We start from the raw sequence: 25,091 nt of genomic DNA on the forward strand, positions 1-25,091 counted from the left end.
GCAATCAACTAAATGATGTTGGACCATTGGTTAGTTAAATGGGGAAAATACAAAAGGTTGGTTACCTCATTCACACCATATATAAAAGTCAATTTTCAGATAGATTGAAATACAAGAAATGTGAAATTATAAGATAAGATGCAAGATTATATTCGGTGTAGATATCTTTAGAAGAGAAAAAAAGCATGAATTATTAAGAGAAAAGATCGAGACATTTGACTATATTAAAATTTAAAATATTGATTTTTAAAAGTACCAGGAAGAAAGTAAAAAGGAAGTGTCATAAACTTGAAGGAGATATTTATAACATATATAATCAATAAGAGAATAGAATCTAGAGTATATTTTAAAAACATCTGCAAGTCAATAAGCAAAAGACAATTCAAAAGAAAAAGTAATAATTAAGTATTTCATGAAATAGGAATCATGAAGGCTGAATACATATTTGAAAAATAATTCAACATTATTAGTAATCACAGAAGTTTAGAAAACAGTTAAACATCTTCATACCAAGTTAAATATCCTATACTCTAAACCAAGCAGTTCCACCATGGGTACTCTAGCACCCAAGAAAAAATCTTGGACATGAATAAGAACATTTATTAACATATCATTTGCATCAGCAAAAATTTGAAAAACTAACTTCTAATTTTCAATGGAATGAAAGTGGCTTAAATGAATTATAAAATAGTTACAGAATAGAATAATATTATAGAGCCTAAAAATGAATGAAACACAGATACATAAAAACATATGGATGCATTTTAGAAACATACTTTGAAATGAAATCAGCAAACCAAGGAAGACCACATATGGGATGATGTAAATACATAATGCTCAAAACCAAGCAAAACCATGCTCTATATTGTGTTCGTTAGGGGAACATACACTAAAAAAACTAAATCAATAATTTTTTTTAAATGTAAAGAAATGATGAGCACAAAATTCAGGAGAGTATTACCTCTGAGGAGGGAGGCATAGGGATAGGTTTGGGGAGAATCATATTGTTACAAAGACTGATCAAGTTCTAGTCCTTAAACCCACAGATGTTCATTTTCTTACTCTATATTTGGCTTATGGAAATGTCACTGTGATTTTTACATATCAACTATTACATCTTTTTTAAAAAAGTTAAGCATATTTACTAAAACAAAAATAAAATCCAAACATTTAAGTAAAGCACACATATGCAGACATGTTATACAGTTTGCTTTTCTCCTGTATTCAATTTTATTTCTTTTGTTGTTTCCTTTAACAGATAAGTTTTAAACATCATGGTCTTCAGATTCTTCATTGGGAAACATTCTGTCAAAGTAAGACAAATAGTTTAGGAGTAGAAGTGGGAAATAAAGACCATTCCCAGCTACGAGGGGGCCCGGAAAAGACAGACTTTGATCTGTCACTAGAGAGTAAAGGGTACACAGTGAAGATGCAGATGGCTGGGGAAGAGAATGCAATCAACTCTCTTCATTTGAAAAACATCACATACATAGATAGGTCCCTGTCTGTAAGGGTCTGCCATTCAAAAATTTTAATTTGTCATAGGGCATCTCTTTTGACATACAATGTAGAACAGCATGGCAGATGCCTACTTTCTGGGTAAGTTTGTGTCTATTAATTACCATTACCCATAATTTCACAACACTTACTTCAAATTCCGAAGGACTATTTAAAAAAGTGTGTCTTTGGCTAATATAAAGTTTAAATTCTAATTTTATTTTAGGTTCAAAGTAGATTCATTTTTTTTCTATTTTTTTTTCCTTTGACACCCTATCACCTTGTAATTTGTGCAAAGACCCTGTAAATTTGGATTGAAAGCAGCACTGACAAATCTCCCTTTGGCATGACATTATTCTCAGACAACCACATTTGATCTATTTCTTAATCATGCTTTTCCAAGTGCCAGATCTCTTCAGTAGATGCTGAAGAAGAAGAGCATTATTTAAAGAACACAGGATCTAGTGTTAAGACATGAGCTCAAGGCTGGTTTACTAAATAACTGGATCAAGCTATTAACTTTTCTGGGTCTCAATTTACTCACCTGGAAAATGGAGAAAAATCATTGTATTGGTGAGGAATTTTTGGTCTGAAATGCAATTTGCCTGCAAATCCAATTCAAAATAACTCAGAGAACAAATACAGAAATTTCACATTGCTGGAAGGTTGGTAGTCAACATGATTAGATCCAGAACATATTAGGTATCTTTCCCCATCCCTCTTCTCTACCTGTCTCCAAATATTCACATTCTTATGCAAAAAAAGAAAAAAATCTCTCATCATTTGCTTGGAAAAACTAGAGTCAACTTCTTCCAGCTGGCAAGTTTAGGAGAGTAGAGAAAGAGGATAATTTTTCCACTCTACATCTGATTCATCTTTTTTAGATCTCATGCTAACTACTAGGCCAACATTGCTCCAAGAATGGGCTCCTATAACGGAGAACAAAGGAACGGGCATAGTGATTGACAGACTTACCAGGACCACTTCTTGTGGACAGCAGATCCTGCAACTGGCAAAAAAAGGTTTACAGACAAAAATATCAAAGTCTACTACAACAATAATTTCTCTAACTAGAGTGTTATACAGACTGCAAATACGAGATGAGTGCTTTGTGTTTTGTAGAATGCATTAAATCAATGCATTTGATTTAAATGATTTTTATTAAATAAATTAACATGAAGAGATTGAAGGGAGGAACATAAGATCATATTAGAATGAGGCATCTTTACAAACAAAGTTAATTCTTGTGTAAAATTGGAAAAAAATTGTTACATATTCTTTACAAAGCAAATTACAGACAAAATGAAGGAAATAAATATTAGTTTATGTTTAATATAGATTTTTTTGAGAAATGAAAGCCATAATAAAATCTCCAGTGTCTTTATGTGCCCACAATAAGCTGAATGTCTCATTTTCTCTCAGGAACAAAATGTGCTCAGGGGTGTGAACATGTCATGATTGCTTAGCTTAATGGGTGTGAAGTAAATGCACTCTTTTCTACAGGGAAAATTTTTTCTAAAGATCATTGCAACATTTACAGAACTAAGCACAGTTTTATAAAATTGAATGGTTGGAAGTGACCTGCAAAGTTCATCAAATCTTTGCCATGGCTTTAGAATGACAATCAAAACTCTCCAGGGAAATAACTGTATTGAAATAGATTTTTTAAATGCCTTCCAGGGACAGCCTCTCTGGGGAATTTAGGTTTCACACAATAAATCAAATCCACCTTCACCTCTTCCCTTCAGGCTGCCAGAAAATAATTGGATTACACCACCTCTCCCAAGGCAGTGGTTCTCAAACCAGGTTATTCATCAGAACACTTGGGAAAGCTTGTAAAATACAGGTTTCCAGTCTACTCCAGATGTACTGAAGCAGGACCCAAGGTTTAGTATTGTTTTTAAATCTTCCCCCGGGTCTCTTTCTGTAGCCACTTTGATCCATGTGTTGACCTTGGAGAAGCACAGAGTTCAGGACCAAGGAGATATTTAATCATGACTCTAAGATGTCATTGCAAAAGAAGTGTGTCTACTATTGTGGCAAGCACTGGGAGAGAAACATCATGGTAACTATTTTAACTTTTGATGCTCAAACTATATGTAGAAAGTTTTCAACTCTTAACATTTCCCTAATTTTCCTTTCATAATATTGATGTTAAAATTCGGAGTACTGACTGTTAAAATATCAATTCATATCCAGTTCTAAAACTTTGCAGGCTTTAGGTTCCCTACTACATGCTCCGGATGTTGGAAAGTGCTAGGAAAAAATATGAGATCATGATGAGGAGAAAGAATAAGCTGCTTTCATTTCACAGCAGAGAATTTTCTGAATTTATGAAGAGCAACTCCCATTTGTTTTGAAAAGGGTTACCAGTTCACATCAAAATGATGAACTATCTTGAATTTATTAAAAACATGATTGTGAAAAAGTTTAAAGAGATCAGAGATCAGTCTACATAAAAGGTTTCCACTCTGCTTTTCTTTTTTGTTTGTATCACATCATAAACATTTTCCATGCAGTTATAATTCTTCACATATATGTGATAAGGTAGCTATATGTGGATAAGGTATCTATGCATATGCATACACATAATCTGTGAATAAATGCACCAAAGTATGTACTAGAATATTAGCAGTAGTGGGATTATAAATCATTTTAACTTAATTTTTGCATTTTTCAAAAATAAAAATATATATATATTTAAAAACAGAAAAATACACATTTTATATAGCATGTATTTAATACACTTTAGAAAGAGTAATTGTTTTGGCATTCTTTCTCAAGGTTAGTAAAACAAAGAAAGCATAAAATAGCTTAGACATGGAAAAATAAAGTATGAACCTTCACCTAATAAAGAAAGTTTCCAGAAGAAATAAGGATGGGTTACTCATTTATCTATTTCTTATTAATTTATATATCTTAACTCAGCCTCCTTCTTATATATCTTTTAGTAATTTTCTAATATTTTTAAAAGGATATATTACTTTTATCAATGAGAAAAGCACTATTTAAAGAAACTCAAACGTCTAACCTCTCCTTTAGAAGAAACTATTTCACATTGGATTATTCTATTACTAGAGATGAAAAACACCTACTTTTTGTTTTGTATCTCTTGGTTTGATTTTTACATTTTGCTTTTTCTTTGTCATGAACTTCCTCTCTTTAGGATGTTGGCACAGTTTTACTGGGTCTGCTCCAGTATTCAAATCTGTGTCAGATATTGGATATTTTCCGTCTTCCCAGCCCTGGACATTCTCCTAAGAGGGTGAGTTTCTAACTCCCCACTTGCCCAGAAGGCTAAGGAATAACTCTTGTTCTTCATGTTCAGTCAGCAGCCTTAATGTATTTAACCTTGGCATGTCCAATGAATAATGGCTTAGAACTCTACCACTGGAAATTCTTCATATGCCCAGATTCACACTGAGTGCTCCAGGTAAGACACAACCAAATACGAGGTGCTTATTACCACATCCAGATGTGGTTTCTCCTTTTTCTCCTTCTTCCTCTTCCTCCCCCTTCCCTCCCCTCCTCCTCCTCTTCCTCCTCCTTCTCCTCCTCCTCCTCCTCCTTCTTCATCTTCTGTTTTGCACACTACTTTGTTTCAGCTACTAAGAATAGTACCTGGCCATGCTAGACACTCAAAAATATTTGTTAATGAATGAATGTGTAAATGAATCACATGGGCATTTGACATCAAGAATAGAGAAATATGCTCTATTGGCAAAGTCCGTTTTCATGATTTCATGCAATGACTCACCTGGCAGGTCAGGTTCACTCATATGAACCAACCACCTCCTTTCACCTTTCCTTTTTTTTGAAACAGGACCTCACTAAATTGCTCAAACTGGTCTGGAATTTGCAATCCTCTGGCCTCCCTTCTGAGTTGCTGGGACAGGCGTGTATCATAGCACCCAGTTCTAAACACTTTTTAAGTGACTACTCTGGCACGTATCAGCTAACAGAGGAGAAAAAAGGTACATCATAGAAAAGATAGCCACAATAGGCAGATGGGTAATCAAAAATAGTCCAGGCGGTAGACATTTCAAATGTGTGGAAGAGGAAGTGACTGGCTCACATCGGACTCACCGTGGTCATCCGCTGGAACAGCTGGGACCTTTTGTTCCCCTGCACCTTAGACCAGCTTCCAGCTTCATGCCATCAGAGAATAACTTCAAGCAGCAACTTGGAACAAAGAGTAGACAGATGTCTATTTATCTGAAAGCAACATCCTACCAACATCCCAGAATAACAGAACAACACAAGAGTGAGAAGCAGCTTCCAGTGCTAGAGAAAACCAAGTTCCTTGCACTCAATCACATCAACACGAATGATCTGTTTGGACGAACTATTATCAGGTTTTTTAAACATCTCCTTGTCCCACCAGTTTACTTACTTTCTTATAACATTGAGTTTAGTAAAGAAACTTGGTAACTCAGTTTACGTGCACCCCACACCCTCCATATCTCATCAATTCCCCTATGCTCCCCATCTCCTAGGTCATGTCTGATTACTTTGGCCTTTATTCCACAAGGATCTTTCTAAGTCAGTTTAGCCAGAACCCCTCTTTCCCTCAATAATTTTTCTATCCACTGACCCGCCCCCTCTGCTTCTCAGTGTTAAATTCCTACTGCACACACTATATTCAGAATTGAGACCAATTTCTTTCTCTGCAGTAGGTACATAGGTGTTATGTAACTTTCTATGTTTCTTAAGTAGTTAAAAATGTTTCATATTTATAAAATACAAATAAAATAAAATTTAAAGCAAGGTCTACACAGTCTAAATTCTACCTTGGAATCCAAACTTATCTCTTTATACTTAAAGTTTCCAGATCTGAATGAGTAAATTTCTGATTACAAATCTTACTTTATTCCTTAGCATGGAATTTTTTTTTTTTCTCTTTTTGGCTTGTCTGAGTCCCATCCTTTCATGACACTCAATTTAAATTTCATCCCCTAGGGGGAAAAATATGTTAGATGTTCTTATTCCTCATTAAGAGATGGATTTGGATTTCAAGGTAGAATTTAGACTGTGTGAACCTTGTTTTAAATTTCATTTTATTTGTATTTTCTAAATATGAAACATTTTAAACTAATTAAGCATAGAAAGTTATATAACAGCTATCTATGTACCCACTACAAACTGTAAACAGTTATTAAAATTTGGAAAACTTGCTTAATTATTGGGCATTCTTCAATGAACTTGGATTCTCTAGGCCTGATCTGGACACTACAAGCTGAAGGCGGATATCAGGTTAAAGGGATAACAAGATACCATGGAATCAGCATGAGATATTTTCTTGGACCGAATTATACTCAGAGATTGGAGAGATAGGAAAAAGAGAGGTATAAAATATAAATAATTTAAAACATCTTGAAAGTCTTAAATACTAATACATTATGGAGGTAAATGAAAAACTGACGTAAATTTTTAAGTTAAAATATGAACTATAAAAAGCTTTACCTGCTGTATCGACCCAATGACTATATTTCCAGAACCCTGAAAACATCAGCCCCACCATCTCCACAGGGATACCTAGATTTTTCTCTTTGCTGTTTGGAATATTTCTGTGAAGAATATATGAAATGTTCTCTTCCAGGCCCCAAGGACCCACTGACATTTTACATGGAGCTTGATATTTTAAATACGGAAATTATTGTCAACTTTTCATCTCTGTGACCAAATATCTGAGAAAACAACTTAAAAAAAGAATTGTTTGGGCTCACAGTTTCAGAGGTTTAAGTTTATGATCAGCTGGCTCCATTGATTTGGGCCTTAGGCAAGGTAGAACGACATGACGGAAGGGTGTGGCAAAGGAAAGCTTATGGCAACCAGGAAGCACAGAGAGAGAAAGAAACTGAGGATGATATAGCTCCAGAGGGCATGCTCCCAAGGACCTACTCCCTCCAACCAGGTTCCACCTCCCACAGTTTCTGCCACCTATCAATGATCCATCCATCTGTGAAGCCCTCAGTGGATTAATCCACTGATGAGATCAGTGCCCTTATGGTCCACTTTCCCAAATCCCCACCTCTACAGATGGACATGCTTCATTGAGGAAAAAGCCTTGAACGCATGAAACTTGGAGAAACAATCCATATCCAAACTAGAACATTACTGTTTTTAGCTTAAATTAACCACTATCAATTAAAATAAGCTACTAATCTCCGTGCCAGTTGAAGTTTCTCTTCTAAGAGGCATTCTCTCAGGGTGGTTTTTTGTTTTTGTTTTTGTTTTTTTAAACCTCTGGAATAATCTAGTAAAGAAGAGAAAGAGAAAAGAGCAACTTTAAGAGAATTAGGGAGGACTGGGTGTGGGGGGCACATAATGAAATCCCAGAGACTCAGGAGGCTGAGGCAGGAGGATCACAAGTTCAAGGCCAACCCTGGAATTTAGCAAGGCCTTACTAAAGGCCTTGTGAGATCCTGTGTCTAAATAAAATATAAAAAGGACTGGGGATGTGGTGCACTAATTAAGTGCCCCAAAGTTAAATCCTCAGTACAAAAGAAAACAAAAAAAATCAGTGAGAAACAAAGTTTAGGATGCACAAGGAAACTTGTAGTGTGGTTCACGTTCATTTCTTGTAGAGCCCCTGCTCACAAGGACTCCTTCCTCCTTAATAAAAAAGACAAAATGTGTGAGTGCAAGCCTAAAGGGAAAAGCCCGCATGCTAAAGCAGGATATATTTAACTGAGTTAGTGGAACACCCTTTTGTGAGGAGACACATATTAAATAAAGGTCTATGATCCAATTTATAAAAAATGAAAATATTCAAAAGTTGATCACCTACAGCATCTTAAGGAAACCAGTTTGTATTGAACTGATCTTTTTGTAAATTTCACTGCCAGGCCTATTTTGAGGAACAATGTGGAGGCTGATGCTATCATTCACTAACTTCAGCTCTTATCACCCTTGCCTAGAACTTCATGGCGCCTGCCTAAATCATGATTGATCACGTTTGGAGATAAACCATCATTTCTGTTTTATACTCATATTAATGTAAAAAAATCTCACTGCCCCTGCTGAATAGCATGATGGTCACCTGCAGTCCCACCACTCAGGATGGCCCTCAATTCCTTGGTTTGTATTCCAGATCACATGTGCTTCCCAAGATTTTCCTGTTTTAGAAATTGATCTTCTTTCCTACTGTTGATGCTTCTGCCAGCACTTGTAAGAACCTCTTTGCTGCAGCAGAGAAATTCTTTTTGAAAATCAGTTAATAACTAAATTACTTGAGATGATGGATTAACAAGGTGATAGTCTCATGAAAATAAATTCTGTGGCAGGTTAAATGTAATGAGGTCTAAATGCTACATCAAATTCTAGTCAGGGATCAAATGCTGAGTAATTTAGTAAAAAAAAATTAAAAAATCATCGCCATTATAATTTTCAGTAACTCTGTAACTAGAACTTTTATTATGTCACACACGATGATAGGCAGAATAATAACCCCTCTCACTCCCAGACCTATGAATATATTACCTGAGATGGTAAAAAGAACTTGCAGACGTGATGAAGTTTATGAATCTGGAGAGAGGGTGAGAATCCGAATACATATTCACTAATACATAAATCCCTAAAATTGAAAAGTCTTTCCCAGTAGTCAGAGAGTTGCTGAACGACCAAACAAGAGTCAGGGAGATACAACTGTGCTGACTCTGAAGGTAGAGGAGACGTGCCGTGAGCCTGTCAAGGTGGGTGACTTCTAGGAGTTGAAAAAGGTAAAACAGCCTTTCCCCTGGAGCCTCCAGGAGGAACACAGCCCCGTTGATGCCCACTGAGGCCTTGCTTTTCACCTAGTGACCCATATTGGATGTCTGGAATACTGAATCCAGAAGTTAATAAATTCCTGTTGTGTAAACCCCTAACTTAGGATAATTTTGTTCCAGTGATAGTAGAAAGTTAATATGCATTTTGAATAATTTTCTTACGTAGGCTCTGTTCTCTTCTACAAATTCTGCCCAGAGGAATAACACCTTGCAAGACATTTATATAAGCGGCTTTTAAAATCTTACTAACAATTACATGTTTTCATTTGAACAGGATATTTATCCTATAAGATAGACAGACTCACACTTATTAGATGAGGATGCAGGTCAGATTATAAAGTGCCTTGTTGAAGGTTAAAGCTGAAAAGTAAGTGGCTGGGTGAGGATGTTAAATCTCATCTTCTGTCTCTTTCAATCTTTTTTTTTCCATGACATCAAACCTGTAACTAATATTATTGCATATTGACCTATTTAGGTAGAAAGAATAGATGTAGACACAGTTACCTTTATTTTTTAATTTTTTTATTTTTTACAGACTGCATTTTGATTCATTGTACACAAATGGGGTACATCTTTTTGTTTCTATGGCTGTGCACGATGTAGGTTCATATTTCCTATTTCATAGCAGTCATCTGTAGTGAATGAAAGAAGAGTTCCTCACTTTTAACTCACAATCCAGTGCTATTTCCAACTTGTGCTGCCACAAATAAGACATGATGTGTGTTTCTAGAATAAAACATGCAGGTTATTTAAAAGAGAGAAGAACACAGGTTTTAAATCAAAGCAAACTTGATTTTCAGAGGAAGCAACTTATAACAAGTTGGTTCACCTTCTTGAATCTCAGTCTTGTCATTTGTAAAATGCAAGTAATAATGCCGACTTGATACAGTTTATTGAACAAAATTTTCAATTCCTAATGGGAATACTGTATGTAAATACAGCTCCTAGAATATGTGCATACACGGGCATCTGGTCAGGGTATCATGTCAGTTTCTGACTGCTCTCTGTTCTTTCTGTTCCTTTTCACAGACAAATGGAATCCACATTTCAATCAGTTAGAAGTCACTAAATCTTGACTCTAATCAAACTAATAAAATCCAACTTAAGAAAGAGTTAAGAGGGAAGCAAGATGCTTCACTATATGAATTAATTAATTTGTAGTGGTTCCTTTGCCTTCTCAGGCCCCAAAAGAAAACTGACGTGAATGTGAAAGCTGGATTTAGTTTTTGGGATTTCTGTCTATAAGAGACACAAGAGAAGATAAACCTTGACCTCAGTGAACTCTCCTGAAAGAAATTGCAATCATGTTCAAATCTGTCCTGCTTGTTTGGTTCCCATGGAATCAAAATTGATGGGAACTGAGTGCTCCCAATGAGCACAGAGCCACTGAAATACTGGGCAAATCTATCCACAGTCATTTAAAATACAGTCATGCTTATAACTCTAGAAGGAACTTCTGCAGTTCAGCACAAATCCACTCTCTAAGAGGCATTTTTAAGGAAAAAATTTAAGTAGAAATGAGACATAGATTTGTGTTTTATTGTAAAGTTCTGATTATTTTGGAGTGTTCTTTGCATTCTTATAATGAAGAACAGTAATATGTAATTTTGAAGAAAAAAAATTTATCAACAAATAATTCTTCATAGAGGTATTTCAAATACTGAGAAATAGATAAGGCATTTTATAAAGAACTATTCAAAAGTCTTTCTTACTCCATGACATTTTTCTGTGATAGAAATTAAAGGGAAGTTAGGAATGCATGGGTTATTTTAGTTCCTCTCGTGTCTGAATCATGACATGCGGTTTGTACACTTCCTTCCCATTGAAGACTGGGAATAGGATGTTAAGGGACACACTGACCATTCTACCAACCACTTCTCAAGTCCTGGGTCCTCATTATGTATATAAAACTTATTAAGCAAAATTGCCTAATTGAAATGAACCCAACCATAAAATGGAGGACTTGGAGTTAGAGAGAAGTTTTGGCTTTCATTGAGTTTTCCACCCAGGCATCCTAAAAGTTATTTTAATTCAACTGAACTAAATGCCCCAAACTGAACTCAATGTCCCCCTCTCTCAAGCTGCCCTCCCTCTGGTTTTTCCCTTCTTAATAGTAACAGTCCCATCTCTTCACCCTAGTTGTGAACACAGGAGTTGGCACTTACCCTTCCTCCATTCTTCCCTCACAGCTGGCAAATCACTGTGTCCTAATAAGTCCGGCCCCGAATAGCCCTTAACTTCCGAAAAATATCACCACCTATGCCTCTGTCCAGGTGTGCAACTTCTGTTGCCTGGATACTGGAAATGATTTCTTCTGATTTCCCATGTTCTGTTCTCATCTCTTTCTCCCTCAATGACACTTAGTTTCTTGAATATCACTCATGAGATGCTTGAGCTCAAAACCACCCTGCCATACCTTACCCCCTATGAGATAAGAACCGCACACCGTAGCATGGTGTAAAATACCTTTCTTGTTTGGATCCTCACCAGAGACCTTAACTTTTGCTAGCTATGTGCAGGTGCCAGCACTTGGCCTTGGATGGTTGCCTCCGGATATGCTTATTTTACTACTCTGCACTCTGTATCTACTAGGCTTACCAATAAAATAAATACCTTGACCTATCTCTCAAGAAAATCCTGCTTGTTCTTTCAAAGGTTCCCTTCAAATGCCCTTTTCTGAGAAACCCACCGACTCCAGAAGGATTCCGCTCTCTCCCTGTAAGCATCTGTTCCACATGTGGTAAATTTACCCATCTTTCCTCCTCATTATATGCCAAGCCCCTTAAGGGCTTCTCCTTTATCACAGGGTGTGGAATATGTTAAGCGTTCAGTTATTGCTCTCTGGATGAATGACTGAATTTAGGCTAACTTTTCCCCTTGTCTAATAAGGTAATTAAGCTCCAAGGAAGTTAAGCAACTTGCCCAAGGACACATAGCTGGCAAATACAAGAGCCAATAAAAGCAGACAGGAAGGGCCTCCAGATAGCAGCCTAGTAATCACTCTCTGCTGCCAGCTGCTTTCCTATTCAACACAACCATATCCTACGGCAACACCATTCCCCAAGTTTCCTATCTTTATTAGCAGGCTTTTATTCTTGGCTTGATTCACTCTTTTGGTGCCAGCACCTTGATTTTCCTGTAGGGAGCTACCTCTCATGTGTTCCCAAAATCCATAGTTAGAATAAGGCTATCCCGTCCCCTGACTTCAGGGGAAGCAACCTACAGCTTCCCAAGGAGACTGCAGCATCCCTCTGGGTGGATCAGAGTCAATGTCCGTCCAGGACTTGCTAAAACTTTTGAGAGAGGCTCTCCCTCCACTGGGTTTGTGAAGCTGAACTGAGAGAAGAGGCTCTTTAAAAGAAGTCAAAAGAGAGAAAGAAAGTTGAGAAATTTCTTGAGGACATTGAACACCTACAGCCTATTGTTCCACATGCCAGAATGGTTGGCTATGTGATGTGCTAGCTTGGCTAAGTGGCACTCTAGCTCCCAAAATGCACTTCCCTATACGTTTTTGGTTAGAGTGGAACACAAGACATTTTGCACGGGAGTCAGAGGTGGAGATGAAGACAGCCATGTTGCTTTTACCCATGAGAGGGCTGGGTAGGGCAGCAGGCAGTGCTGCAGTGAAAGCACATTGCTGGTTTATCTGCTCACGTGTCTTGATGGGGCAGCCAGATTTGCAGCTACTTTGTTTTGATTCAGATTTCCTTGGTTTTATCAACTCCTGGACAGGTGTATTTTTACCTTCATGACAAAAAGTGCCTGCTTTCCATCTGCAGGAAGGAGTTAACATGATCAGGAGGTGGTAAGAAACAGACCAGCCTGTCCTCCTGGGTTCCGACTCATGTTCAAGTGTGCCAAGTTTTCTTCATGCCTTCCCACCTGCCTCCAGTTTCCCTGCCTGGGAAACAAAGGCAGCAGCTTGACAGAGACTAGTTAACCATCTTTTATAATTGCATAGGTCAAACTCTTATAATAAATCCCTTTGTGTATGTGCCCACGTGTGTGTGGGGGGGGTGTGTGTGTGTGTGTGTGCGTGCTCTTAATTGGTTAAACCCTTCTCTGATTAGACCCTAACAGATACATAGAACTATCCCTGGGCTTGACCCTAACAGATACACAATAAGTTTTCATGACACAATTGATGTTTAGTTAGTGTGTATTTGGTTTCTGTCACTTGCCACTAATTTTAGGATTAATTTGCAGATTTATCACATCTTGACTAAACTTGATATCCTGAGGGCAGGGTCTGTCCTTCATTCATCCTAAATCCTCAGCACCCATCAGAATGCCAGCTACAGAGCAGACGCTTGAGAAACACATGTTGAATGAACTGACAACAAATGGCTACAGAATAAAAATGCTCTCCTGGGACCCTAACGCTAAAGCCTTTCACAATGTGGATGATGTGGAAGATGAAAAGCGGAATGACAGGGAACCCCCGGCCCCTGGAAAAGGCTATGAAGGTCCCGCGTCTGAGGAGCAGCTGAGCCATCCACCTGGCAGCCTGCGAGGAGGCTGCACATGTCTGACATCTCATGTTCACCACTAGCACAACAGGTGTCCCAGGGCAGACAGCCCTCGCCCGGAAGTGAGCTTCCTGTCACTGCTGACAGGGATTCACAAGAGGTGCCTGAGAGAAGTGGTGCAGGAAGGGATTTTTTTAAACAGAAAATCTGAAAGCGTATCAAGTTCCTAGAAAAGGAAGCTTCTGAGGAAGGCGATCTCACAGTAGGAAACCCCATGAATCATCTTAAGAATTTGTATCTGAGGTAAAACATAAATGCTAACTATTCTTTGTGCGTGCCTAGAACACTTGACTAGATCCTAAGGAAATATAAGTGGTTTATGGGAACCACAAAGTTTTCTGAACAGAAATTTTTAGAATGATTTATCCGATTTTTGGTGAATCAGGAAATTATCCAATTTATTTCCAAGTACAAGCCTTCACAGAGAAAAACAGGAGACATGCTACTGTATATTAAATCAAAATGGTGGGCATGTAACAGGCTGATAGTGACTCCAAAGATATCTAAGACCCAATCCTGGAACCTCTGAATATTGCCTTATATGGAAAAGCTTCTCTGTAGGTATGACTAAGGATTTTGGTTGGGGAGAGTATCCTAAGTTATCCAGCTAGGCCTTAAATGCAATCACAAGTGGCATTGGCGGAGGGAGATGTGACCAGTGAGGAGTCAGTGATTGAAGAAGTAGCAGAGTAAGATTTGATAATCTGGCCTTAAAGATGGAAGGGCGGGTCTGTAAGCAACGGAATGCAGCTCTCAGAGGTGGAAAAGGTGAGGGAAGGGATTCTCTCTATATCCTCTGTGGGGGCCTGGCACAGACGTGGCCCTACCAACACCTTGTTTTTAGCTTTTCAACCCCATTTTTGACTTCTAACCTCCAAAACTGCAAGAAAATAGAATGTGCTATTTGAAGCCATCACATTCAAGGTGATTTGTTACAGAAGCCTCAGAAACTTAATAGACGGGACCAAGCCACAGAGGTGTAGCTTTCTGGACATAGGCTGTAGGGAACAGAGCCACACATGGGTCCTTAGTCAGTTAGATCCAATAAAGGCCAATGGGCCCAAACTGGCTCCACACCCCCAAGGAGTGCCCTTCCAGGTTATAGAATGCCCCTAAAATTCCTCCCCCATCTTTATTAAGCATCAGAAATAATATCTCCTGGATTTACTGCCTCCTAAACTTATTCTGGCGACCTTGGTGTTTGTTCCACTGACTCCTTGCTTTTATCTCTCTGCTTGACTCCTTCTAGCGGACATTTCATTTAGACAGCTCAGTGATTCTTTCCCTGGCTCTACCTTGGGATTCTATCTTTAAAGTGAGTGTTGACCCCTTGCCTCACAATCCATGGGCCTGGGCAGCTTTGTTTCCACATCCAGCCCTGGTTCATGGAATCCCAAGTGGATTTAGTAAGACAGATCACCTTACTTTCCAGCAAGGACAGTGTAGTAGATGAAACAGAAGAAAACTGGCCTTGGAGCCAGAATGAGGCCTAATTTGGTATCCTAGCTCCAACTCCTGCTAGTATGTACCATTAGCTTTCTCAAAAGTCAGTTTTCTCTTCTGTAAACTGGAGACAACACTGTCTTCATGGGGTTTCTGTGAGGATCCGAAGTGATGTATAGAAATTTAGCATAGTACTCAGCACATACAAGATGCTCAATAAAACTGTATTATAATTATAAATCAAGTCAGTGGTCATTTTTATTCTTTCAGTTAATATTTTCTTTTCTGTGACTGTGGTCTCTGTAACATAGACCCTCCCCTGACTATATATCTTACCTAAGGCCTCTTGAATGAGACTCTATTAAGGAGGATCCCAAGTTATATATCAGTGAATCAGAACAGATGTTAAACTCCAATTCAGGTTTCTTGTCTGACTATCTAAGTACACCAGGAGAGACTTTTATGAAGTTTGAGACACTAGATTCAAACACCAACTCTGTTTCTACTTCCTACTTATGGCATTTTACAAAATTATTTCTCTTCTTTGTGTTTTAGATACCACACTGTAAAGTGAGGATAAAGCAGTGGAAAGCAAGGTAATAGAAAAATTGTGAAAAACCGATACTTCACAAGATAGCATGTCCAAGTGGAAAAAAATGGAAAAAATGTTCTGACTCCATTGACTCTCAGTTCAGCATACAATAAAACACCACTATGTACCCAGCAGAATGGATAAAATAAAGATGACTAACAATTTGGAGTCTTGGTGAAGAAGTGGAACTGGGACTCTCCTCCATTGAGAATGAGTACAACACTCTTCTCAGGCACAGGCAGGAGCAGGCTGGCCCTGGTCCTGCCTCACCCCATGGAGTTAGGAATCCATGCAGTCTAAGAGCATGCTCACTCAGAACACATCCCTGCTCCTTCCCAGGACACTAGTCCAGATAGTTAGGTCTCCAGAATTTCTTGTCTAAATAGAACTCTTCCCCAGACCCATTTTTGAAAAAGCAGACCCAAAGGGGTGATCAAAGAGTGGTCATACAGACAAGGACTGCATATGCATGTTAGGCTTGTTGCAATGCAAGATATAACTCAGTGCAGGAGAGAAGAACCACAGACTTTGGATGAGGTGATAAGGATGGTTGCTCCCATGCTACCCAAGAATAATGCAAAACCACTATGAACAATGACTGTACTATATCTACAAAAGCTGAAAAGTAATTTCACTAATGTATAAACCAACAAAAATGAATTACTTGTTTATATGTGTGTAATACATAAACACTCATACATATACTCACACATATATATTCATTATGGCCCCAATCTAGAAACAACCAAGATTTTCCTCCACATTAAAGTTTGCAATTAAATTGCAATATATTTATACAATAGAATACAGACAACAAAGAAAATGAATGAATTACTGCTTCATGCAACAATGTGAATGAAGTTTATAATAGTGATTGCACTTGTCATAGTAAACCAAAGAAGTAGGAGACAAAAAGAACATACAATTTGATTTCATTTAGATAATGTTCAAAACTAGGATGACAGAAGTCAGGATAGTGATTAATCCTGGGGACGTGGGAGGGTGTGTGTGGTCTATGTTTTATTTCTTGATCTGAGTTATGTTATATAAGTATGTTCAATTTGTGAAAACTCATTGAAATGTGTGAAATGTATACCTACGATTTACACTTGCTGCCATGAGTCATGGCAGTCATATACTGTTGTCTCAATGGGAAGTGGGCTCCCCACCCTAGCTCAGCCTCAGAGCTGCACACCATTGAATGTTTACCAGAGTCTATAGCAGAAGGCTTTGCACTATCTGTGTGTCCCTGATACATGGTGTGTCCTTTCACAGTAACTGTCAATTTCCATAGGTGTGTCCCTCAATGTGCCGTGCTACTTGAAGGTGGGGACTGCCTCTTCTATTTCTATCTTCCCAGTGCTTCACACTGTGTCTAGCACAGGAGTGATTCTTGATAATCCTGAATCAAAGAATGAATTCCTGTCCTGCAGCAGCCATGTAATGCATGTCAATCCCATCTCTCCCCATCTTTTTCTCTCCTCTTATAAGAACCTGTTCTAAGCAGAAGTCTCTTCAAATGAAATATTTTATTAACAGTCTGAACAGAGACAATAACTGAACCCACCTTAAGTGACTGTGTAGCCAGAGTACATGCCATGATTTCACTAGCTACCTGGACAAATGCTTCCACTGAAGAAAGTCACCACTTGCTTGGCTTGTTGCTTAATCAGAAAACACCTGCATTTAACAGCGTCTTTCAGGATGTTAGATAAAACTTTCAATCATCCATGCTATGTAAAGTGGAAGATTGAAAAATTGAACAGCTGATAGCAAGACAACCCACTTCTTCTGGGGACACAAGTACAGTTAATGTGCATTACAAGCTTACATGGATCCCCTGCAAATGCCTCTGAGAGGAGGAGAGTCCAGAAAGAGGACCTCAGTATCTGATGAGCACTTGCTTATGGTGCACAAGTCCTATAATTTTTTACACATGGCTTTTTATTTAAACAAAAAAAATAATGAAGACTGAGGTATAATTAGCTGTGGACTGATTTAATTCCTTGGATAATCTATAGAAATACTCAATTTTCACAATTATATGTGAAGATAAAGTTCATAGAACCAGTGTTTGGAACAGGAGAATTAGAATCAATTTAAATGCTCAAGTTGTGATACTTCCGTGTTAAGGAGTAACGTGTAGTTATTAAAAGATCACAGCACATTTCCATGTGGATTAGCATGGAAAGCACCTGAAATTCACAGAAAGTTCTGAAGAACAACATGCAATATCCAGTCACAAGAATTTCAAAGAAAGATGTGTTGATAAAACACATGGAAAATCATCTGAAAGGAGTCACATAAAGCTTAACAGTGATTGCATCACAGAGGTAGAATTTGAGAAGAAGGGAGGCAAGAAGGGAAGGGACATTTTACTTTTTCTGATTTATTTTCCTGATTAGCTTGAGTCTTTCATAATGAGCTTGTACCTCTTGATAACTTTTTAAACTTCAAGGTATTGGATTATCTTGGAAAAAAGTTTGAAAACAATGCCATTGCTTAACTTTGGCATTGACTCTTTCTCCATATCAGTTTCTCCAATTGTAAAATAGTGATAATAACTACCACTTCATGGTGTTGTAGCAGGAGGTGGTCTATGTAAGACTTTTTACCTAGTGCCTGATACTAATAAAATGTATTTATATAGGCTATTTATGCTGTCTAATAATGCATGCCAGAAATCAGTGGTTCAAAACAATGACTATTATTATTGCTCATGGAACTGTAGCTTTGCTGGGAGACAGCTGGCATAAACTTGGCTTGACCAGGCTACTCTGCTGAGTTTGGCTCTGTTCCACATACTCACACTTTCCTTAGACCAGTGGGATAGTCACAATGTGTCCCTCTTATGGTGATAGCAGAAGCACAGATAGTGCAAACATGTGAAGTCTCTTAAGGGCAGGGTTCAGAATTGATACTCTGCAATTTCTACCTCACTGTATTGGCCAAATATGTCACATGACCAAGCCCAAGGTAAAAGGGTATAAAAATATACTTCACTCTGGGTGACCAACTATTTTCTCAGAATCAAAAATTTTCAGGCCAACCAGAAAAGTCTTTGGTAAAGAGACCAATTGGTCACTTGAAATCTCTCTGTTCCTTCTGTGGAGATAAACTTCCAAGTCACGCAGCCAGGAGTACAGTATAGGGACTAGTTGAAGAATCCACCACACCTTTAATACTGTTATTATCTCAGCAGCTAGGAAAACAAGCACATAGTAAGTGGTCAAAATTATTTTTGTTAGATTGGTTTCAAACAACATCAGATCTCCTCAAAGTCTCCAACAGAATATTTTCTAAACTATTACCCACAAAGGAAATGCATTAAGATATATCTCTAGCAAAGAGTTATATTGTCAGGTGAGTAGGACAGATTTTCAAGGAAGCTTGACTCTTTCATACATAATTTTAACTTCATTTGACAAAGAGTAAGATGAGTCTCCTTCAGTCCAATGAGAATTCCTAATAGCAAACTCCTATCCTTCTAGGGAGAATTATTTTTGCTTATATAAGATTCATTTTTCTTTATTGAACCCAGGGGAGCTTCACCACTGAGCCACATTCCCAGCCCTTTTAATTTTTTTTTTTTTTTAATTTGTAACAGGGTCTAACTAAATTGCTAGGCTAGCCTTGAACTTGCAATCCGCCTGCCTCAGCCTCCCAAATCACTGGGATTACAAATGGTCACCACCCCACCCAGCAGCTTATAGCAGATTCTTATCAAGGAAGGTTATTTGACTTTTAATAATTTGCTTATGTGTGAACAGCCTTCTCTGTTGTACTAATCCTTTTCAAATGCCAGACCCATGGTGGGTGACCATCCATAGAGGTCATGTCTGAGAAGCTCTACCCGCTGCTTGCTGCTGCCCACCACTTCCCTCCTCCTGTCTAGATTGCATTTGTCATCTTCACACTGGCACTTACTGGATAGGATCAACGCACAGGCACAAATCATAAGAAATGGCTTCTCTCTCCTCACAGGCATTTTCTTTATCCAAATTATGCCAGAGAGGAAAACTTATTAAGGCCCATAAATGTTTGGATTTTTTTAATCCTTAAAAAATTTTTTTTGAAAGTAAAGGACTCTAGACATTCCAATTGAGAATGGGCTATTTTAGTACTCGAGGTTCATTTTCATACAAACTGGGAGAACAAAATGAAGAATTGCTAACAAAAAATGCTTTCATCTGAGTAATCGTGAGCAGGGATCTGACTTTTAAGGGTTGGAGTCAATGTGGCAGTTTGTTTCAAAACTTAAGGAAAAATAAACTAGGGTTTAAGTAACCTTTGGGGAAAATATCTGACCACCAACCTTGCAACAAATCCCAATCTAGGTACCAATAACAAGTGAATTAAGCTGCTTGGAGTATTTTTAGTGATTGAAAAAGATAGTTCAGGCAGATTATCTCAAATTAAAATCAATAATTTTAAAGGTATCAATAGTCAGCTCATTATATTGCCTCCAGGTTAAGTAAGAAGTACCACCTCCAGGATCAAAGTCTTCTTGGCTGCCCACCCCTCCCTCACAAATGAATACTCTCCTTTCAATATTTGCACAGCTTGTGGTTCTGAACAGACCACCTGCTCTAAAAGACCCAGCAGCAATTTCATCTGAAGATTTAAGATGCTGTTAATCACCTGGGGCTGATAGAAACTGACAGCATCTATGTTGGCCTGAGGTTCCAGTGCAGCTGAGCACCAGGACATTTCCAGTTAACAATTAGCAAGGGCAAAAAACAAGCTGATTCCTGAGATGAGCTTCCTCCAGTCCTTCCTTTGATCTGTTGGCTCCCACACCATCTGTTTTCATTCTTGTCTTAGTTTGATAAGACAGATGGTCAAGACGCATGTCATTCTGGGAAGATGTTAAAAGGCAAGGAGTAAATAATAACCATGAATATCGCTACCCACAACCTTTCCCTAAATGATCTTGCATGGTTTTATGACTGTAAGGACAAACCAGGACCCTGAGTTTAGGGGACCAGCTTATCACCTAACCATGACTTTCTGGGAAGGGTTCTCCAACAAACATTTTTTAAGAGCAGGTCAAATAATAAACAAGGAAGAGATAAGACAAATTGATAATGTCTGTTCAGCTTTCCAAATCATCAAGGGACCAAAAAAAAAAAAAAAAAGAGAGAGAGAGAGAGAGAAAAGTACAAGGCAAAAGTCAACCTTGAATTAAAAGCTACTCAAGGGATAAGAAATTTTTTAAAAAATCTATTACATTTTAGAAAGTGTCTCCAGAGACATAGGGCAATTTTTTTTAAGAGCTATTGATTAATGGCTTGGGGAAAGGGGATGTTTAGGGAGTAAGAGACTTATCATTTTATTTCCTTCTGGGAGTATAAAGCACAGAAAGACAGGAAACCACCTGAGCAATTAGAATTGAAAGGTCAGGGCTAGAGAAAAATGGAGGAAATGAAAGTTTTTTCATTTCATCCTTTCCATATTTTCTTAAAATAGTGCCCTCATAAAGAGAATTATAAGTAATAGTTACTGAAGGTTTACTATGTGCCAGGAACTTCCCATATTAATTCTATTTTACAGTTCACGTACCACGACACATTCCACCAATCCTGACACACATATACATCCCCCACTTTAACCCTCTCTCTCTTACACACACACATACACACACACACACACACACACACACACACACACACACACACATTACATTTTAACATAGAACTGATGTTCCCTTACAATCATAATGGGCCAAAAAGCAGACATGATGTAATTCTGTCATTGTCTATGAATGTGTAAAGTCATATTAATGTCACTTCAGTTGACTTAATGCACATCATTGACACTGCATATGTGTTTAATCTCTGTTTTAAAATCTGTTATATTATTAATTGGTATTTAATTGAAGGTTATTTTGAAAGCACAGAAACTGAGCAAAGTGGTATGGGATAAATTCAGTGTTAGTAAAGCAAATATTCATAAAGGAAGTAAATTTCATCTTTTCTTACAAAGCAACAACCAAATGCTTTATAAGACTCTCAGAATCAAAGCTACCAATAGCTTCATTTTGTTGCTGAGAGTTTTATGCAAAATTATTGCTGTTATATGCCAAGAAATGCAAGAGAAGACAGAGAATATTATCAAATTCCAGACATAGATTAATGCCATTTCCAAACTTAGCCTGGTTTGAGTGACTGGTGCATGATCAGCAATGTTATTTTTTTTTCTTACTGGAATATAAAATAATGGTGCATCTTCTATCCAGTGGCACTTAGCTTCAATAAGAAGGATATTATCACAAGTTTACTTTAGCCAAAAAATAAAAAAGAAAGAAAGAGAAAAACAGAGGCCAGATAAGTTAAGTCACTGGTTCCAATGTCCATAGAGAGTGAGATCTTAGAGAAAACACTTAAAACTAGGCCAACCTCATTCCAGAATTCATGGTCTTTCATGATGATAATCTATTTCCCAAACAGGGGAAAAGATTGGCATGACTCTTTGAAAAACTGTCAGATCAAGGCACTTCTTTTTCCAATAGATTTTTATCTCAGTCAGAGTAAAAGTTGACATCCTTTGCAAGGCCTAGTGGGATTTACAGGGTCTGGGATGGCCTCCTGCCCCTTGGCCTTATCTCCCTCACTCTGTTCCAGCTGCACCGATTCCTTACTTTCCCCTTAGCATGCTGCCAAGCTCACTTGCACTTCAAATACACTCCTGCATCAGGACCTTGACTTAGCTGTTCTCATCACCTGGAGCAATTCCCTACCTCATCTCCACTTCATTTCAATCCTGTTCCCTCACTGTCTGCTCAATGTCACCGTATCAGAAGCCTCATGCCCTTTTAATCCCTTTTAACGTTTTATTTTCTCTGTAACACATTAACATATGAAATATCACATATGAATTTCTTTCATGTGTTTCTCAAACAATGTAAGTAAGCTTTGGGGAGCAGAAACTTTGTTGCATACATTTCCGTATCTCTATAAACAGTCGATAGGTGATAAAGGAATGAAAAAATGAATTAATCTTCCATTGACAATGTGGTACCATATCTTTCCCTTCTGTCTCATTATTGATTCAGAAAATTATGTAAATTGATGTCTGTGGATTATTATTATTTTAGAAATCAGCAATTCTGTTTTTCACTCCTTTTAGGAGATTAGTGAGGGATGACACTTGTGAAGTTGGACCCCCTGGATTTTAATGCTGACTCTGCCACTTGCCAATGTGAAGTCATGAAAGTTATTTAATTTCTCTTCAGTTCCTGACCTGTGAAAGTGAGATAATGATAACATAAAATTTACTTCTGACAATTCTTACAAGGATTAAATTAAATAACACAAAGCCTGCCAAGTGTGGTGGTGCACACCTGTAACCTCAGCAACTTGGGAGGCTGAGACAGAAGGATCACAAGCTCAAAACCAGCCTCAGCAACTTAGTGAGGCCCTAAGCAACTTAGTGAGATATCCCTGGTACTAAATAATAATAATAATAATGATAGCAACAGCAACAATGAAAACAAGACCTGATAGGTAATAAGCATTTAATGAAATATTTACTTTTATTGAACTATTTCCAACCTAATAGGAACTATTAGGAACAAAATCCTTCTCAACCAGGGGGAAATTATTTCCCCAAAGAGGATATTCGATGATGCAGGAAATGTTTTGGTTATCATAGCTAGGGATGAGATGCAGGGTATCACAAAGACCAGGGAGCTGCTAAACATCCAAATTGCACCTCAACAACGAACAATGACCCAGCACAAAATGGGAATAATATCACTGATAAGAACCCAGATAAAGAACATTTGTTTCAACATACCACAAACCAAATATTCAGAAGTAAGAAATTTAAAGAAGAAACATTTAAAACAAACAAACAAACCAGCATTGCTCCTCCTGTCATGCCTATAAAATCAACTCGGAGATGGAAATCCATGCTTGTCTTACCTTCTCTGGACGCCTGGCCTTAAACCTTTTATTGTTGCCCTTACGGATTCAGGGCCAAACCTATGCAGGCACGGCTGTCCAGGTCTCAGGATTCTCAGCCAGTTGTCCATGAAGACTCTTGGGTTTGCCTCTTCAGTTCTGCATTAGACCACTAGAGGGTAGAGAAACACTATCCATCATTCAGCATTTGGTCAGCTGAGTTGAAATTGTTGGTAATGTCAATCTTAATAAAATGCTAAATTAGTCCTGGCCCCTAAAATAAAAACTGCTCAGAATAGATTTATTAAACCACTTGATGTGTATGCAATTTAACAGGCTGATTCAAATATTTCACTCTAATCGTCATCACCCCAAACTGTAAGGTAAGGTAGTAATTAACTTCAATGTCATGCTAAATGAAGACCTAATAAACAGTCACTGATAAAATTGTGACTATTATGACAATTATTATGATTTGCTTTAATGTTCTGATAATATATTATGACTGTATTTAAAAACTTTCTTTAATGAAGATTTGATTATACTGTGGGTAAATCATATCAAATTAATGTATAGAATATTATCCCCCAGGAATTAAGCAAAAACTGAGCATGAATTGAAACCTAAAATAAATTCAAAATTAGAATAAATAGCATATTGTCGAACCCTGGACCAAACACAACCCAGAATTAATGCTCATTTTTGTAACAATATTGCATTAAGGACTTGAGTGACTAAAAAATGATATAGCATGATCACTAAATATTCAGATATAGCTCCATTTCACACACTCAGGTTTATAGTGAGCCAATGAAGAAGTGTTGAAAAGAAATTTGGAGGGTGCCAGGTGTGGCGGCATATACCTGTAATCCCAGTGACTTGGGACGCTGAGGCAGGACATTGCAAATTCAAAGCCAGCCTCAGCAACTTAGTAAGGCCTTAAGCAACTTAGTGGGACCCTCCAACATAAAAAAAAAAAAAAAAAAAAAAAAAAAAAAAGTAGAGGAAAAAATGAAAAAATTATTTGAAGAAAAGAAAGTCTAACTATTTTCCATTACAACTAAAATTTAACAAATGTGGTAAAGCAAATATTGCATACATGATTCCTAAACTTGATCTTCTAATATTCCAAGATGTCCATAATTATTACTTAAGAGATTACAAAATTCTGTTCAAAAGTTCAATTTTCTTGGACTGGGGATATATCTTATTTCTTAGAGTGCTTGCCTCAGAAGCACAAGGCCCTGATTCAATCCCCAGCACTCAAAAAAAACTTTAACTTATATACACATGCACACAAATACAAATGCAAGTAAATAAAAAGTTGTGTGAGCATTTTGATATGGAGCTAAAAGAC

The 25,091-nt window shown here is 37.7% G+C and overlaps 1 long non-coding RNA gene across 2 annotated transcripts in view; it reads right to left on the reverse strand.

Moving 5' to 3' along the window:
• Positions 1-2,041: 2,041 nt before the first annotated feature.
• The window catches only part of LOC124981997 (uncharacterized), a 29,014-nt gene continuing 5,964 nt past the window's right edge, over positions 2,042-25,091 (reverse strand). The window contains exons 2-5 of one of the 2 annotated variants that reach the window (XR_007108156.1): positions 23,756-23,906; positions 5,584-5,679; positions 2,473-2,506; positions 2,042-2,102 (exon numbers count right to left, since the gene is read on the reverse strand). This is a non-coding gene — a long non-coding RNA (uncharacterized LOC124981997). Of the gene's footprint in view, positions 2,103-2,472; positions 2,507-5,583; positions 5,680-9,820; positions 9,993-23,755; positions 23,907-25,091 lie in introns of those variants that run through there. The other variant, XR_007108157.1, reaches the window with a different exon arrangement.

This window comes from Sciurus carolinensis, chromosome 4 (assembly GCF_902686445.1).
Source record: "Sciurus carolinensis chromosome 4, mSciCar1.2, whole genome shotgun sequence".
Classification (NCBI taxonomy): domain Eukaryota; kingdom Metazoa; phylum Chordata; class Mammalia; order Rodentia; family Sciuridae; genus Sciurus; species Sciurus carolinensis.